Source organism: Pseudopipra pipra, chromosome 2, assembly GCF_036250125.1.
Source record: "Pseudopipra pipra isolate bDixPip1 chromosome 2, bDixPip1.hap1, whole genome shotgun sequence".
Taxonomy (NCBI): Eukaryota; Metazoa; Chordata; class Aves; order Passeriformes; family Pipridae; genus Pseudopipra; species Pseudopipra pipra.
In genome coordinates this window covers 38,033,073-38,049,361 of record NC_087550.1, presented here as the reverse complement: position 1 = coordinate 38,049,361, position 16,289 = coordinate 38,033,073, and the positions used below count along the sequence as shown (strand labels likewise).

Genomic DNA, 16,289 nt, shown 5'->3' with positions numbered 1-16,289 from the left:
TACTACATTTGATATTTCTTAGCTTTTCTATTGGGAGAAGCAGATAATGACTGAAACCTCTTCACACTCTCCATTTTACTTGTTGTTTTGCTGATACCACTATAAACTGTTTTTCCCAGGATCCAGAGTAAGATGAGGCAGATCTAGTAGGCGGATATGGACCATTTTTTGTTCTGAGGATCAGTAACTTTGCCAAAAATGGACATTTCATGTAAGCAAACTGTGAGGTCATGTTGAATCTGATAAATAGTTAAGACTGCAAAAGAGGAGGATAAATAGGGAAAATGTCAAAACATTTCATTTTGACATTTTCAGAATGAAATATTTTGTATTTGACATTATCTATCTGAAACCTACAAAGTTCTCTTCTAAACAAGAAAGTGGAATGCAAGGCTTACAAAAAGACCAAATAAGCAAAAAGACAACCAAACTAAACCCTTCATTTAGGATTAGAGATTTCCACTTAAACCAAAACTGTCTCAGATTGTTTTGTACAACATTTGAATAGAAATGTTGTTATATTTCCATTCAGACCAAATTCCTGCTGTGGAATTTTTCAGTATGGCTGTCTCTGTGGAACAGAGACATCTGCCATGTTCCCATCCCTATTTACAGGGCTCTGAATGGCTTCCCCTTTTCCCCAATATTTTTGGTCCTTATTTTTAATTGCCATTCTTTTATTTGGTCACACACATTCATGTAATAGAAGGCAAGTACAAACTGATTTAATATTACCAATGCAGAAAGATCTGGCAAGACTTGGTCTTGTTTAACCTTCCAAACTAAAGGTTAGCAAGTAATATAGCTTCTCCATATAAATGCATAAGGACAGACATGTCAGGGAAAGGAGAAAATATTCACTGAGTGAAGATGATTTAAACTGAAAGACAAAATTGGCAAAAAATCCCAAACCACCTCATGTAAAAGAATTTAGCTAAGAAAACTTTTAACCATATGAGAAGCAAATTTATGGAGACTAAAGGGAATAGAAGCATATATTTAGGATGGAACATGATCAGTTTATAAAAGACTTACATGATAGAGTAGTATAGGATAAAACCCAGAAATTTTTGAATGTTTTGTGCCTTATTCAAACTTTATGGAAGTATACAGAAGTCATCTCATTTGCTACAAATCCAATATGTCAAAGGATCACAGCACTACTGCCACCCACCACATCAATATTGGCATGGATGAATATTTTGCTAAAATATATCTGCATGATGAACTGAATCTTTGATGATTGAATCCTGGGTAAACATGAACCAGAAAAGCTGAGACATAGACTCATTCCTAAAAAGGTTGAGGTTTGCCTTATAAAGTGTCTACGCTAAGCTGAAACCAAACTACCTCTTAGCTGGCAACATTAATCCTAGACTTTTGGAATTTTAGTTTGATCTGCGGATGTGGTTTCTACAAATTGGCTCAGGAAGGTGTCTTTGACTCCCAGGTGACACCTGCTGTCAAAGATGGGCTGTCTTCTGGAATTATCATTGTGAGAGAGAATAGCTGAACAGCGACGTAACATTTTAGGGTGCTTGGATGATCACTGTGGCTGGTGGTGTGATTTGTGCTGGACAGCTGGTCACTCTTGTGCCTGGTACCAAAAGGGAAATGGTGTTGCTCCCATGTGAGGAGTTAAATACCTGCTCTTTGCTGCTCTCCTTGCACTCATCACTCATTGAATGATGTCTAGAAAAGATTTTTACACCATTTCCTGTCTTTAAAAATACATCCCATCCTCAGTAGTGGCTACATGCAATACATACTAGCCCAAAAAGTCTGCAAGGCAGAAATTATTGTGCTATTTTCTTAGCATATTTTCTTACTCACCTCTGTGGATTGAAGGTAACTTTAAATGTTGTAGCACACAGAAGTCAGCCAGGTAAGCCTCCATGTGCTATAAAGGGTACAAACAGAGAAGTCACTCTCTGCACTAAAAAGATGATGTATGAGACATATGTGCCCAGAGGGAGAGAAAGCAAAGAGGAGCACATCATTGTGCTCGTCTGAATGCTTGTGCATAATTTCTGCAAAGCAGTTCAGCTTCAGCAGAAATGATGGGAAGGCATCACTGGGACCAGCCTGTACTTGTACTCTTTGCTCAGGTTGGTGGGCAGACGTCTGAGACCTGCTGATCACCATAGGATGGTCTGGCCACACTTGGGCTGTGGCTGACCCTCGTCCCTGTCCCTTTACCTCCTGTGCTTTTCTGGCTTTGTGCTATGAGACATGAGAAGTTGTGGATGCCCCATCCCTGGAAGTGTTCAAGGCCAGGTTGGATGGGGCTCTGAGAACCTGGTCTAGTGGAAGGTGTCCCTGTTCATGGCAGCAGGGTTGGGACGAGATAGTCTTTAAGGTCCCTTTCAGCCCAAACTATTGTGTGATTCTATGATTCTATGATCACCATGTTGGGAAGGGCACTGCCCTTGCCGTCACTGTCACCCTCAGCCCCCATCTCTCCTGCCCTTGCCACACCACTGCCTGACACTGAGGGACATCTCAACCTATACGTTGGTTTTAGGTGTATGTACGTGTGTTAAAAATTACCCTGCTGACTTGAACACTTCGGTGAGGATGAGTGATGTTCTTTTCTCACAAGGAACAGACTCAAATGACTACTCACTGGTTGCCCTATGGCACGGTCCTCAGTACAACATTTTAGAGGAGCCAGCTTTACCATCTGCAACTAAGGGCAGCTGCTGGCCACACTCTGCCGTGGGCTGTCCATGCCCATGGGCTCAGGGCGACACCGGGGGCATTAATACACAAGCACCCCCGGGTTTATGAGGTGAGGTCTTTAGTATTTGTGCTGCTTTCCACTTGATGGCAGCAGAGCCCACAGCAACGGGTGCGGGCAGGTCTGTGTGCGGATCTCTGGTTGTTAGTGATGGGGAATGGCAGGCGATGAGTCCTCACGGCAGAAACGCGGCTCTTGAAAAGAATATTAAGTATATTTCGATAATATGGATTTGGATAATTTGGATGTATGGGTAATAATATGGATTGCAAATGTAATGGTGGTGAGACCAGCTCTGACAAGAACTGGAGTGCTCCTGCCTATTTCCAGAAGCAAGAGGCATAAATACAGAGTCTTTTGCAAGAGATGAAATCTCCACCACTGTAACTATGTATGAGACCAGGTTTTCTCAAATTTTCTTAAAAAATTCAGTAGCTTGGGAGAATATTTCATATTTCAGGTTAGTTTTGTCTGCTTTCAGTACAAACGATTTGTTCTGAATTTCAGTGTAATGTGCAAATAGAAAGCAGCCAGAAGTTTATAATTTCTGAGGCTGAGCCAGTTTTCGGCATCCACTTTACAATTGTTTTCAGGGAGGTGTCCACAAAAGAAGCAAAATGAGAAGAATTTCAGAGAATAAATAGAGAAATGCAGCAAGCACATAGATTTACAGAAAGAATATTTTCTGCAAGGTAATCAGCTACTCTGTAGGCAAGTCAGGCTTTTAATTAGGTCTGTAGTTGCAGGTGTTTCCTAAGAGCCTAATCAGCTTTGGGGGAAAATATTATTTGGGGCAAACTAGAGAAACTTAAACTTTTCTTGGCTCTATCTCCCACATTTCACCTCGCAGCTGCATAATTTACTGTGGTGGTTTTTTTAACTCTTTTGGCATAGTGCAAGGTCTGAAATGGAGACTGGTCTTGTTCTTGTCTTTGCTCCAAGGTTAAATGAACAGAAATAGTACATATATTTTTCAAATCATATCAGACACTAGTATAAAAGTGATCATCTTCTTGGAAATGTTTGCCATTGCTATTCAATGGCTCTTCATTTTCCTGCCAGGATAAGTAATATATTTTAAAAAGATTAATTTCTCATTGTAAAGTTATATACTCTGTAAACTGAAGAAAAGAGTCAAAATGTCAACTGCTTTGGACATTTCTGTTTTGTTAATTCTGGTGGAATTGCAGGTGCCATGATTTCTGCTGCTTGAAAAGCAGGGCAGAAAAACTTAGTGGAGGAAATTGGAAGTTACCAGAAAGCCCACCTACAGCTTTCCCTGACAAGTCACTTTCTGAAAATGTTTGCTCTTTTTGAAACAATATGCCACCCCACCATCTTGTGTCCCTTAAAAAGCACATAAACCCTAGAAAAATAAAGCCATGATAAAAAGCACTTTCTTACAAAAATCAAAGAGGTAAACAGATGGGCGTATTAGCCCTTGTCTTTTCTTGCCTCTGTTTGTCTTTCAAATGGAATTCTGGTGTTTCACATACTGCAGGGGCCATAGAAGGAGTTAGCAGGAATAGCAGTGATATTCAAGACTGTGAGTTACTTACTTTCCAGATCTTCATCTGTTTTTCATGAGAAAGGCTCAAGGTAATGAAGTAAGACCCTACAGAGTGGACATCTCACTCCAGTTTCCTTGTCTTTTTTTTTTTTTTTTTAACGTGCTTCAAGTCCCTTACAGGACTAACTTTACAGAAACTTTGAGAGCTTATGGGATGTGTTGGTGGGATGGTGAACTGCCAGAGGCACTGGAGAGAGGCAGAGAGAATGATGCTCACTTTCTTTCTCCAAACCTTTTAAAAATTCCTGCTTCCACAGGTATTTCACTACTTTTTTAAAAAAAATTTGCTAAAGCATATATTTGTGGTTTAGTAACTTCTGCATGCTACAGGTATCTGTTGCACTGGTCAGTGTTAACTCTGAATTACTTATTCACTACTTTGAAACAGGGTTATGAATAGTGGGGTGTGTGCAAGAAAATCTAGATGGTGTGTCCATCATCTACATTGACACACACTGTTTTTTGACCTAAAATTACTCTATGACTGTAGTGCATGACATATTTTTAAAATTCTATGAATCACAATTTATTTTCATCTTTGGGGAATGTGGGAAATTTGTTACAAGCCTCTGACACAAGTATCATAGCCAGTAATGTCAAAATTTTAAATTTGCCTAGGTCTTTATATTCTGTTCATGGAAGGTTTATTATAGAGTTAATGTATTATTAATCATTAGAAATATATTACAGTTGTAAATCAAGCACAAGTGCATCAGAAGCATTTATAACCTGTGTTCGTGGATAAGCATTCACAAAAAAGTCACAAAAAACCCCCTATATAGGTTGAAATAACCATTTATTAGAACATTTATTACACATGCAGTAATATTTACAGCCTTACCTTGCAGGCAACTTTGATTGAGATTTATTTTTTAAAGTCTGAACTTTCTTGGTGACAATTTCTGTGAAACTTCCTTGCTGCCTGATTCATCTAACACTGCAGCTGAACGACACTGGGAGAGCAAAACCTGCCAAGCCGATTTTACATGTGACAATCAAAGGCAAGGACTCTTGACAGGAGCCTTTTAATGAATCCATGTGAGATGGATGTGGTTTCCTTCACTGGAGAGAGAAGAGTCTCACAACATCTCACAAAGATCCCTTCTAATAGTAAGTCATCTTTTGGAGATAGATTTTTCCACTTTGTTTTCAGAAGCAAATAATGCCAAGTGCCACAATTGGGACATTTTACTTGGGAAATGAGTTTCAGATACTAAGGGGAAACTTATTTTGAGACCTGTGATGGGGACTCAACTGCCTGCATTTTGCTTTCTCTCTAACTCTGATTTGGCAGGAGATGTCTGATGTATTCCCCAGTGAATGACACAGCCTTGCCCACAGAGAAGCATAAAGCTGAATGGGGAATAACAGCACTTTGGCACAACTTCTTAGCATCTTCTTTTGTCTCCTTGTGCCACACGCAGAGATGAAGACTCTCCAAGGTACTTGTTGATTAGTAAGCAGGGCTGCTCATACAGTTCAGTGCTACCACTCCTACAAGCCATGATATACTCTGATGCTTACTGCTACACTCAACTACCTAACATCTGTATCAGATAGCAGAGAAATTTGTAATTGAGTGTTTAGTGTGATTTATTCACTTAATTAGAAAGAGTTTGAAGAAACTACTCATGGGGAGTTAGAAATACTAGCCAATGGATGAAAAGATGCAATCCTAAACTATCGGTCAGATGTGGGCTCTGAGCTTTGCTGCTAGAACAGCTCTTGAATAAAATGCCAATAGACTTTCTGCTTCCTTGGTTGCTCAGTGTGACCTGGTAAAGACAGCGACAGGAACACCACTGCCTAATGCATAACAAAATTCAGGCTATGGATCCCTGGTATCTCAGGGGGCAACTGCTGCAATAGAACAAGGCAAATTCAGGGTTATTCCGAATAATGGCAACTGCTAGTTCTTCCCCCAGGGCTTTTTTGGGTTGTTTTCTCAGAGATGGGCAGGATCCAAGCCCTGCTGTCTTATAAAATTACATATTTCAAACCTTTCAAAACATTACACATGACAGCCATTTAGATCCACCTAGAAAGGCAAGCCCTATATTTGTAGTTTTTTCTCTGCCAAGTGTGTAATTTTCTTGTCAGACTAGAATCTTCTTCATACACACGCATGCACACACACACAAGTAGAAATCTTCTGCTGTAGACTTTTTTTTTTCTGGAAAGAATTACTTTTATTTTCTCTTTAGGAATAGCCTAAAAACTTATTTTATCCCTTACTGCTGTGTGGGAGGTATTAATTATCTAATTATTCCAGTTTATAGGGGTGAAAGGTTTTTGAAGTTTCTTTATAGTGGCAGAGATATGAGAAACACCTACGTTACAGCTAGGAAGTTTTGGAGACCAAATTTCTTTATTCAGGTATTATAGGGCTTTTATGCCCAACACTTCGAATCATTTCTGGGTAGATTAACAAAGCTCCAATTAGACAAAAAGAGACTATCATGTGCTCATGCAAAGGCCTGAATAGAGTAACAGGAGGAATAGAAATGATAGAAATTATTCTGGTCAGAGAAAAAAACCCAAACACACGAAGAATGTCTATATCAGCCTAATTTCTTATGGAAATTAATTTCTCAGCTGGATTCCTTCAGCTGAGGGTGTGTTATCTCTGCTCATTACACGTCTATTAATCTTTAAAATTAAACAAACAAACTCTTGTTCTTTCAACTTTTAGAAACAAAATATGTTAGAAGTTTTTGTAGTTTTGATAATACATTCTTTCTCCTCTTTTCCTCTTCTGGCATTAAATGTAACAGAATGAACAATGCTAACAGTTTTCAGTTTTATTTTTTCCACTTGTTAAATTGAAAAATAACAAAGCAGCTTGGCAAGAGGGCTCTGTACTCTCTGAGTACAGAGAAGATAAAGTTAGAGGAAACAAAGAGAAAAAAAGGGAGAAAAATCATTAAAACTTCCTGTGAAGTTTTATTCCACTGAATCTTTCAGCCAACAAGCCAAAAATCTTATCTTTTGGCAGCTTCCTATGAAGAAGTCCACTAGATGTAAAAGCTGGAAATCCCAGTGTGCATCTCTCAATTTCGTTTCTACCTGCTCCAAGTTCTATGTTTTTTCATACAGGATTGATGTCAGTTGTCTCCAATCAATGTGCAGCAAACGTGGCTGAGAAGGAATCTTTGTCCTACTTTTAGTTAGAGAACTTCTGCTTGTCTCTTCCATTCTCAAGGCAGGAATATCCATCTGACCTTCAGCTGCACTTGTGGGGAGCAAGAGAGCCATAGGGTAAGATCATTTACTGTTAGAATAATAGACCTACACATGTCTAAAGATACTCTGATAAAACTATTCTCATGTAATTCCAATCATCTATATTTTTAGCCCATTATTAGCTTTTAAGTCTTAATTGGTGCCGGATGTGTCCATCACGTTACCTGTTATATCATCTGGCTGACACTTTAAAAGTAATATAATGGGACATAAAAGTTTAAAATTAAAGACTACTTAATAGTACTTAATGTATAGATCTAAAAATAAAAAATCACAAGGAAAAATTAATACCAGCTGGGCTAGCTCATAAAAGACCTGTACCATCAACCACAGATATGTCTAAAAAATTGCAGTACTTTTACAAACGGATGAAAGCAGCAGCTGGTGTAAATCAGTACAGGTCCAGTTATTTCAGTAGCGTTGGCACAGAATCTTATCCTTTAAACAAGGTGGCAAGGTGCTACTAGAAATGTTTTATTTATATTAAGTAACTCTATTTCTGGGCTTACAGCCCGATAAGGTTGTTGTTCTCCAAACAACTAAAACAATTCTCTTTGCTCTAAAAACCTTCAGCCTCTAAACAAGGAATAAGATTTAAAATAAAAATAGTTAAACTGTACAAAACCCCAAAACTGAAGATGCAGCCTTAACATAGGAGTTTTATCATGCTTTATGATGCAATTGTTGTAGATTTTGTTCCTGCAAGTGGTCTACAAGTTTTGGTAGTAACCAATAGAATTAGAGATATCAATTTCAATCTTGATTAAAGTTGCCTAAAGACTTAGTATAATTAGTGGCAATTCTAAAATCAGTTTCCATTAGAATATGGTGGGACCTGACTCTAACAGGATCAATAACTATTTTCTGGTTTTCAGTAAGCAGTGTCTGGAATAACAGAGGTAAAGAAATTCAACAGATATGATTTGAGGACTGAGAGAATGACACAGCAGAGACTGACATGGGACCGAGGAGAAAGGACTCAAAGCTACCTTCCTGGACTTTGTGAGGAGAAAGGACTTCAGCAAACAGCTGAAGGTTGGTTGGGGGGAGTGTTCAGGGGCCCCGAACACTCCCTCGAGAGAGAGACTGTGTTACATATCAGCCTTGAAAGGCTTCTCCTGGACTTAAGTTAAAGGGAGGGGCTTAAAGGACTGATAGAAGTGTAATACTATATATATATAGTTGCCTTTAGTTTGTATAGTATTTATTTGTGTAAATAAATGTATATACTTCCCCTTCCCCCTATAGAAGCCTCTGGCCTGAAAGTTTCTCTCCGGTGTTAGGATAAATTGTGGGAAGGGGTGGGGGGAAGCCTAGAAATTGGATTCTGGATTTCTAATGTGGCTCAAACTGCCACACACAGTTAATCAGATGGCAGTGCCTTTCCCCAAAAATGTGGAAAACAATCCAGTTTCAGAACTAGTATCAGAAGATTTTTAACAGAAATGGAAATATAAACCCTATAGCAGGTCAATAATGCTAAGACAATCCCAGGTGGAGGCAAAAAACTGGAATCCTTTATTGGACATACAGGCTGATATTTTAAGGTTCTGGGGTCTACATATTCATGGGGGTGCTGAGCTATTACAAACAGGGGGTTTTACAAGGATGAGGTAAGGGAAAAACCCAAGTTACACCTTTTGGGTTTAGCACATCATGGGGAAAAACTACTTATTTTAGGATTACATTTTTGGGGATTTACATGGGGGAGAGATATCCAATGTTTACAGAATACACAGGATACACAGAGAGGGGGAAAACAACAATGGATTTTGTGCAGAGGCTTGATAACATCACAGCATAGTCTCTCTGTATCTTGGCAGGACATTCCAAACAGGAGACATCCTGTTTGGTCCTCAAATGCAGGTTTTTTCCCCAGCTTTTGTAGCCCAAGGTTTCTGTTTAAACCCAGCAGTTTCTTTTTCTGATATCCAACTTTTCAGACTCCAACAAAACCCCAGATTATTTGCCAGGGTAATTAGGAGAATAAACAGGCTTAACAATTTTAAGGAAAAAAGCTCTAAAGAATAAAATCTTTACCCTGTATTGAAGCTCTTCACTTTTTAAAACTCCAGTGGATAGTGTCAGCTATTCAGCTTGTGAATGATCTGTTGTCTGCCTCACCCAAACATTGCAAGACTTCAAATAAGCTGCCAAAATCTAGTATCTGAGTGAGAAATGTCCCCTTGTTGAGCACTGCCAAATTACTGCTGTCTGCTTGTGGCTCTCTGCTCCTGGATGACATGCTGCTGAAGCAGCAGCAGTAGACTCACCTAGCCTAGTCCAAGTCAAAAAATAAACTGTATCAAAATTTCCTTCACTTTTTGTGCTAAACAGACCTTCACAACTGCATCCAGTTCCAGGTTCAAACAGGCTTCATTTGTTAAGAAGCTCAAATCTAAAAACCTATTTTAAAGAAATCTTATAGGCCTGAAAACATAAGTAACTATTTGGATCTTCAGGTGCTCTTAGATACCTCATACCTGTTTATTGCCACGATAATTTCAAATAGCAAGATAAGATATATAAAGTAGACAGTATATATTATGTGCCATATAGCACATATATAATATAGCATATAGTATATAGCTGAAGTCCATTCACAGCTATCAAAAAATGAAGAGCCATTGCTGCCTCAGCTCAGCCAGGTAGGGTGGGGCTTGTGGCAGCCACAGGGATGGGACCAGTACCCAGCTCCTGCAAGAGGAGCCCTTTGGGCATCTCAAAGAGATGCAGCCTCCTCACCAAGGGGAACCTTGCTCTGTCTTACTGTCAGTACAGAAAATTGTGTTCCACTATCTTGGAGAGAGCTTAAGAATTTAAGTTATAAGGGAGATACAAAGTTGAAAGCTGACTTTGTCCTACAGTTAAAAATTGCAGCAAACCTGGGTACATGGAAGTTCTCCACTCCCAGGACCATTCCAACTGGTCTCTGTTTTGATTAGACAATGGACTGACTTTGAACTGGACCCACTGGAGACTGGACCAAATGTCACAATCAAGCATTTCACTTATTGCTACAAGAGCTCTTCAGATGGGAATTTCAAACAGCCATGGAGATCCCTCTTGGTACCTTTTGCTTTGTCTAGATCAATCCATAGGCACAATTTGTATGCTTCAGTGAGTTGACTGACATGCTGGGTGGAGAATCTGGACATCCCAGAAACTCCTTCAGGCAGTTGTTACTGCAAAATTGACCAAACTCTACATAGATAAAACACATGCAAATAGTGTAAACTCTTCCTACAGAAGGAAAATTGGTCACATAGCACAATCTTCTGTTGTCAGTTATGATAGATAGGGGATGTTTCTTACACAGTGTCAGGAGTGATGGATCTTGGATGTTCTGCAGTGGTCATGCAGCAGCACAGGCCAGCTGGCTGTGTGAACATTATGCAGCTTTTACAGTTTGCTTAAAGGCTACTTTTACAATTCTTTTCTCTGATTAGTTTGTAATTTCCTTTTAGTGGCAAATTACTCCTTCGGAAAGGGGATTTATACCCCCAAAGCTCCCCACACAGTAGAAACTAGTGTACACATGCACAGATGAAACCCTCAATAAACAATTTAACTTGTGCATACAGGCACATTACGGACAGCTTACAAGGGATGCTGGTTGCTAGCCAGGCTTCTCCAGCCTTTTTCCCTTTTCCCTTGGACATTGCTGTCTCTTCTCTGTCTGCTCCACTTTGACTGCTGCAGGCTCAAACAGGGTTGTTAAGCAGCCTTTGGTACCTCAGCTGCCTTGTTCAGGACTGGCTCAGGTACCTCTCATGGCTCTGAATTACATTTTTTAGACTGAACCTATGGACTCCAAGGGAAGGGTTTACGCAATTACACCTGGCTGTCAGTATTCATTCAGTTACAGTAACTCCTCTCTGGGGGAAGAGGAGTACCCTATTACATCTGTCTTGTACTCTCCTAACACGAGGTTTTACTCCACAAGGCTGTGGGCCATGTAGTATGTTCTGGCAAGGACCACATGCTAACCTTACAGATTAACTCCAGGAGGTCTCCAGTAGCCCAGCTCTGACATGTATAGAATTCATCATTGACACTCGAACACTCCTCCTGGCTTTGACTCTACCACCTCACACCATATGAAAGCAGCTGTGCCCTCTGGGCATCAGACTTCTCAGTGGTGTTAATTAAACCCTACAGGCTAACCTACGTCAATATAATTTCCTTTTATCCCATTCTAGATATGGTTGATAAATAGTGGCCAGGAAAAGATTTTTTTTCTGAGGGGGGTCAATGAGCGAAAAAATTTGAGCATTGCCCCCAAGAACAGCTGAGAAGAAAATGACATTGCCATCATTGGCAGATTTCCACCATTCATCTGTATTAGCAATGTGTTGGCTTTTGTCAATAAGATTTTATTTTTGTCCAGTTCCTCCTTATAGGTATCGGAATTCTTTATAGCCTGTTAGGCCACTGTGAGACATATTTAGAAACACAATTAGTGGCCCTAAGGCTCCATTCCTCTGTCCCCAGGGGAACTCAATTGAAAATGTTTCAGGACTGTGCAGCAAAATAACATGGCTTATCACATGAGGGAAAACCTTTTGTGCAAATAAACTGAAATTAAAATATAGTCAGTGAAAACTGCATTCTCCCTGGGCACAGAGAGAAATGATTATGTGGCCAGTGTTGTAAGAAATGTGTTGCTTTCCAGAAAGGAAGAAAGAACCAAACAGAACTAAAATGCAAAAGCTGTTTAAGAACTTTCTTTCCATTTCATGTAAGTCTGAAAGATTGTTTTTTAAAAATAATTTCTGTGCAAATAGCTTCTCACCTAACTTTTAAGGAGTATTTGGACTATATCTAACGTACAAGCAGTTTTAAAACATAATACTGAGGACTTAAGAGCACAACCACTGCATGACTTCCCTGTCATCAGTCATCTCCAACTTGTCCCCTATGCCCTCTTCAACTCCAGTCCAAGTCACACTACAGGGGCAAGAGCCTAAGTTATTGTGCCCTATCTACTGCTGACCTTCCGTTCAATGAGCATTAAATAACATAATCTGTCATAAACCCAGGATTTATTTGGCCCACTTAATTTGGAATGACAGTTTTCACTGTTGAGAATAGAACTGAACATTTTATCTCCTATCTCTAGGAAGTGTATGGTAGACCCACCAGGGAAATATTTCTCCAGATTTACCATGCTGACAATTCCTGAAGAAGTTCTCTTCTTCCTAGGAGATTGGAAAGGCAGAAAAGGCTCTCTTCTGGGAACTCTACCTACCTGCTGCTTCATGAGTTTTGTGTTTCAGGATTGCTGTGGCAATGCTGACTTACTTGCACTCTGCATTCAGTAAAATGCTAATCAAAGAAATAAAGTCTCAGATGTAGATTTTCAATCTCTGACTCTTCACACTCAGCAGAGTGGGATAATCCTCCAGGAGGAAGCGGCAGGAGAAGAAATTTTACTAGTTTATGACTGAGCTCAGTAAGTTTGCAAACCTATGGCATTAAATGACAAGTCCGTTCCATGACTGCAGGCAGCCCAAATGGCCCACTGAGTCTCCTGTCCTTGTTAAAAAAAAAAAAAAGAATCAGGGGGGAAAAAAGGAACGTCGTTGTCTTGTCTTGTTCACCACCTGCACCACATTAGCACTTTGAGATAAACTTCCCTTGATGCTTATGATCCTGTTGCAGTCACACCACTTGACTGATGGCAGAACAGGGCCCTTAGCAATCCTCTTCCTTCTGTCACCAAATGACACCACAGAGCAATACTGTTAGCAGCTGTTCTCTTCCACATGAGACATTTGCCATTTTGCTCTAATTTTTACAGTTTAACTCCTATAATGGGAGCAATGACAGTATTTCATTAGGACTGTTCCTTAACCAGGAACTCCTCGAGGAGCACAACATTACTAAGCAGCCATTGCAGCTAAGAGTGAACAGTCCCATTTATTGTTTGGTTATGTCTTCCTCCTCTAGGGATTAAACCCATTATTGAAGAAACTGGCCTAGCCATGACTGAACATTAATACAAGCAGTTTAAAACCAAAAAATACCCTACTATCCTTTAAATAAATGCAGACACGTTTATTTAAGCAAACATCAATCACGCAAATGCCTTTGGAACCTCCAACTAATTTCCTTCCAGAAAAGTGTTCAGACAACATGCTTTGGAAGTACTCTTGGCTTATAGTAAAACATATTCTGGTACTATCCTGTCCTGTTGTATCTAAACAGTATTTAGTTATGTACTCTCTGTCTAGGAATATTTAGGCTTTTTTCTCCTTGCTTAGAAGTGCCCCATATTTTGAGACCAGCAATGCACTGGAATAGATAAAGACATTTTTATTGATTATTAAAAGGTAAACTAACAAACGGTTACAAGCCCAAGAATGGATATAACTAGTGGCATATTTATTATTGACAACTCATTGCTGAATGGAAACTAATTCCAAGGTCAGGCAAGACCTGAAAATTTTGGGTTTTTTTCAGGATTGCTTAATTTTTCCTGGATGGTTATGTGGTTTATGCATGGATGTTGCAAAGGGATCTTTATGTATGATGGCACAGCACATTTAGAAGGGAGACTAACTAGTGCTGTTACTTGCCTGCTCCTATCTCTTGGTCTGACTGTCCTGATATAGAGATGGAGCAGCTCAAGACATAGAGGTGTACATCACCCATACACAGACATTCTTTGCAGAATATGTGTATAACTGAAATAGGCTCTTTCAAGCAGAAGAAAGCCATGAAGAAGGGCATGTACATAGCTCTTCACACGTGGTTTATCAACCTTGTGTTTGCCACGACATCACTACAAGCAGCACAGATGAAAACTGTGTTTTGATGCAGACAAATAACATCTGCTTCCCAGACTACCCTCAATGGAACAATGAGCATCTCCCTATTTACACCACAAAAATAGAGTAGTCTCCTGTGTCAACATGACCAGTGAATCCCAAGAGTGTAATGTGAATTAATCAAGTATGTAACCAAGAAAAAGCCTAAGGACATAATATCTTCTTAGAGATAAATGGACTTAAGAAGTCTTTGGAGCTAATTGTTTGGAGGCAGTTAGAAAGGTTAATAGAGTGTAATATAGCGATGTATTTCCTCTGTAAAAGTAGCATTGCTTATGTATATTTACACTACAGTACACATCAGCACAAAAGCATTATCGTTAACTAGAAAATCATGTACCATTTAGACAGGCTTCAACACCTAACAAGTTATATGGCTTGGATATAAACTCAGTGAGCTTGACACGTAAAATAGCTTGATAACTAAATGCTGTCTTTGTGTAGACATCACACTAAAGACCCTCATCTGCTGAAGTCTTCAAGGATCTCTCTTATTTTCCAGTCAGTCTCAACACAGAACTACTACCAGGGGTGAAGAGACAGCTGCGACTTCACTGCCAGTGAGGCTTCAAACTCTGTCCCAGGCACAGCACCAGTCACACCATGGTCACCACTGTAGCATGGTGTCTAGAGGAACTGAGTTTCTAGAACAGGTGATTTCACTGTAAAAAGGAAAGCATAGCATGGTGATTTTTAGCATACTTTAAATTTTTTTCCCAAACAACATCTTCTCCTGAGACCTAGCTCTGGCCTTTGACTGCTACAGATTCTCACATCCATCATTCATTAGTAGAAACTGAATTCAAGGATCTTTGGGCTCTAAGGGTATTTCATTTGGGAACTCTGCCTGAAGGATCATTCATTAAATGAATATGGTTGGCATTTATGATGATAGTATGTTTTTTTTCCCAAACTTGCTTGATTACGCTTCTGCCTTGGATCAGCTGTGATATTTATTCCAGTGGGATCTCATTACTTTCAATGCAGGAAATTATTGCTAAATTAACTGGCTCAAAGTACTATTTATGCATATACTTATTCATAGAACTATTTATAAAAATTGCTGGATTCTTTATTGATTGATATATCCATCCATATTAGTACTTAAGACTTTTGGATCTGTCATTATTTAGGGCCTCACACTAAAATTACTGAAGTTGAATGAAGGTACCCCTTATCTTTGTCAGACTTTGGATCAGATTGCTTATGTTGAAGGTCCTTTAGATCATGTTAGATGTAGAAGAGAATAAGGGTTGTAAAAAAGACTGGGAGTCAGTTCAATCGATTTGCAAAGCTGCCATTTAACTTTCAAAGCAGAAATAAATCAAGTGAGATTTGCAAAGTTAAAAAAAATAGTTGATTTTGGAATTAAATTTAATTAGAGAGTTTTAGAAATTTTAGAATATAATTTTCAATCAGTAGTTTTGTTTCTTTCAGGCCATTTATACTTCAGATAGTACTTTTTTAATCACGATACTTGGTGCATTTAAGGGCCAGTAGTTAGAGGACTCTGCAAATTTCCCACTTTTTGTGCATTCACTTATAATCATTCAGTATTAATTCTTCACATACTCATGGTACACTAGTCTTTCCTGTCATTCTCTCAGCAAAACACATACTTTTCTTTATGCATGGTCTTTAGGAGGTATGCAACCTAATTAGGACTGGTTAAAAATGCTGGACACATTCTCAGAGTTATTAGTTAGAGCTCTTTGGAATGAAATTAACTAACTTGAGCTAAATAATTTATTAACTAATTGAGGTAATTAGTTAATGAACTAATTAACTCTTTCAGCTAATTCAAACCCAGGTTAGACAGGGCTTTGAGCAATCTGGTCTAGTGGAAGGTATCCCTGCTCATGATAGAGGGAGTTGAGATGAGATGATCTCTAAGGTCCCTTCC

The 16,289-nt window shown here is 39.2% G+C and overlaps 1 long non-coding RNA gene across 1 annotated transcript; it reads left to right on the top strand.

The window, feature by feature from the left end:
* Nucleotides 1-471: 471 nt before the first annotated feature.
* LOC135409473 (uncharacterized) lies at nt 472-9,543 on the top strand. Its single transcript, XR_010428227.1, has 5 exons — nt 472-4,567; nt 5,254-5,420; nt 5,605-5,752; nt 7,407-7,568; nt 8,429-9,543. It is a non-coding gene; the product is annotated as an uncharacterized LOC135409473 (long non-coding RNA).
* The last annotated feature ends 6,746 nt before the right edge of the window (nt 9,544-16,289 follow it).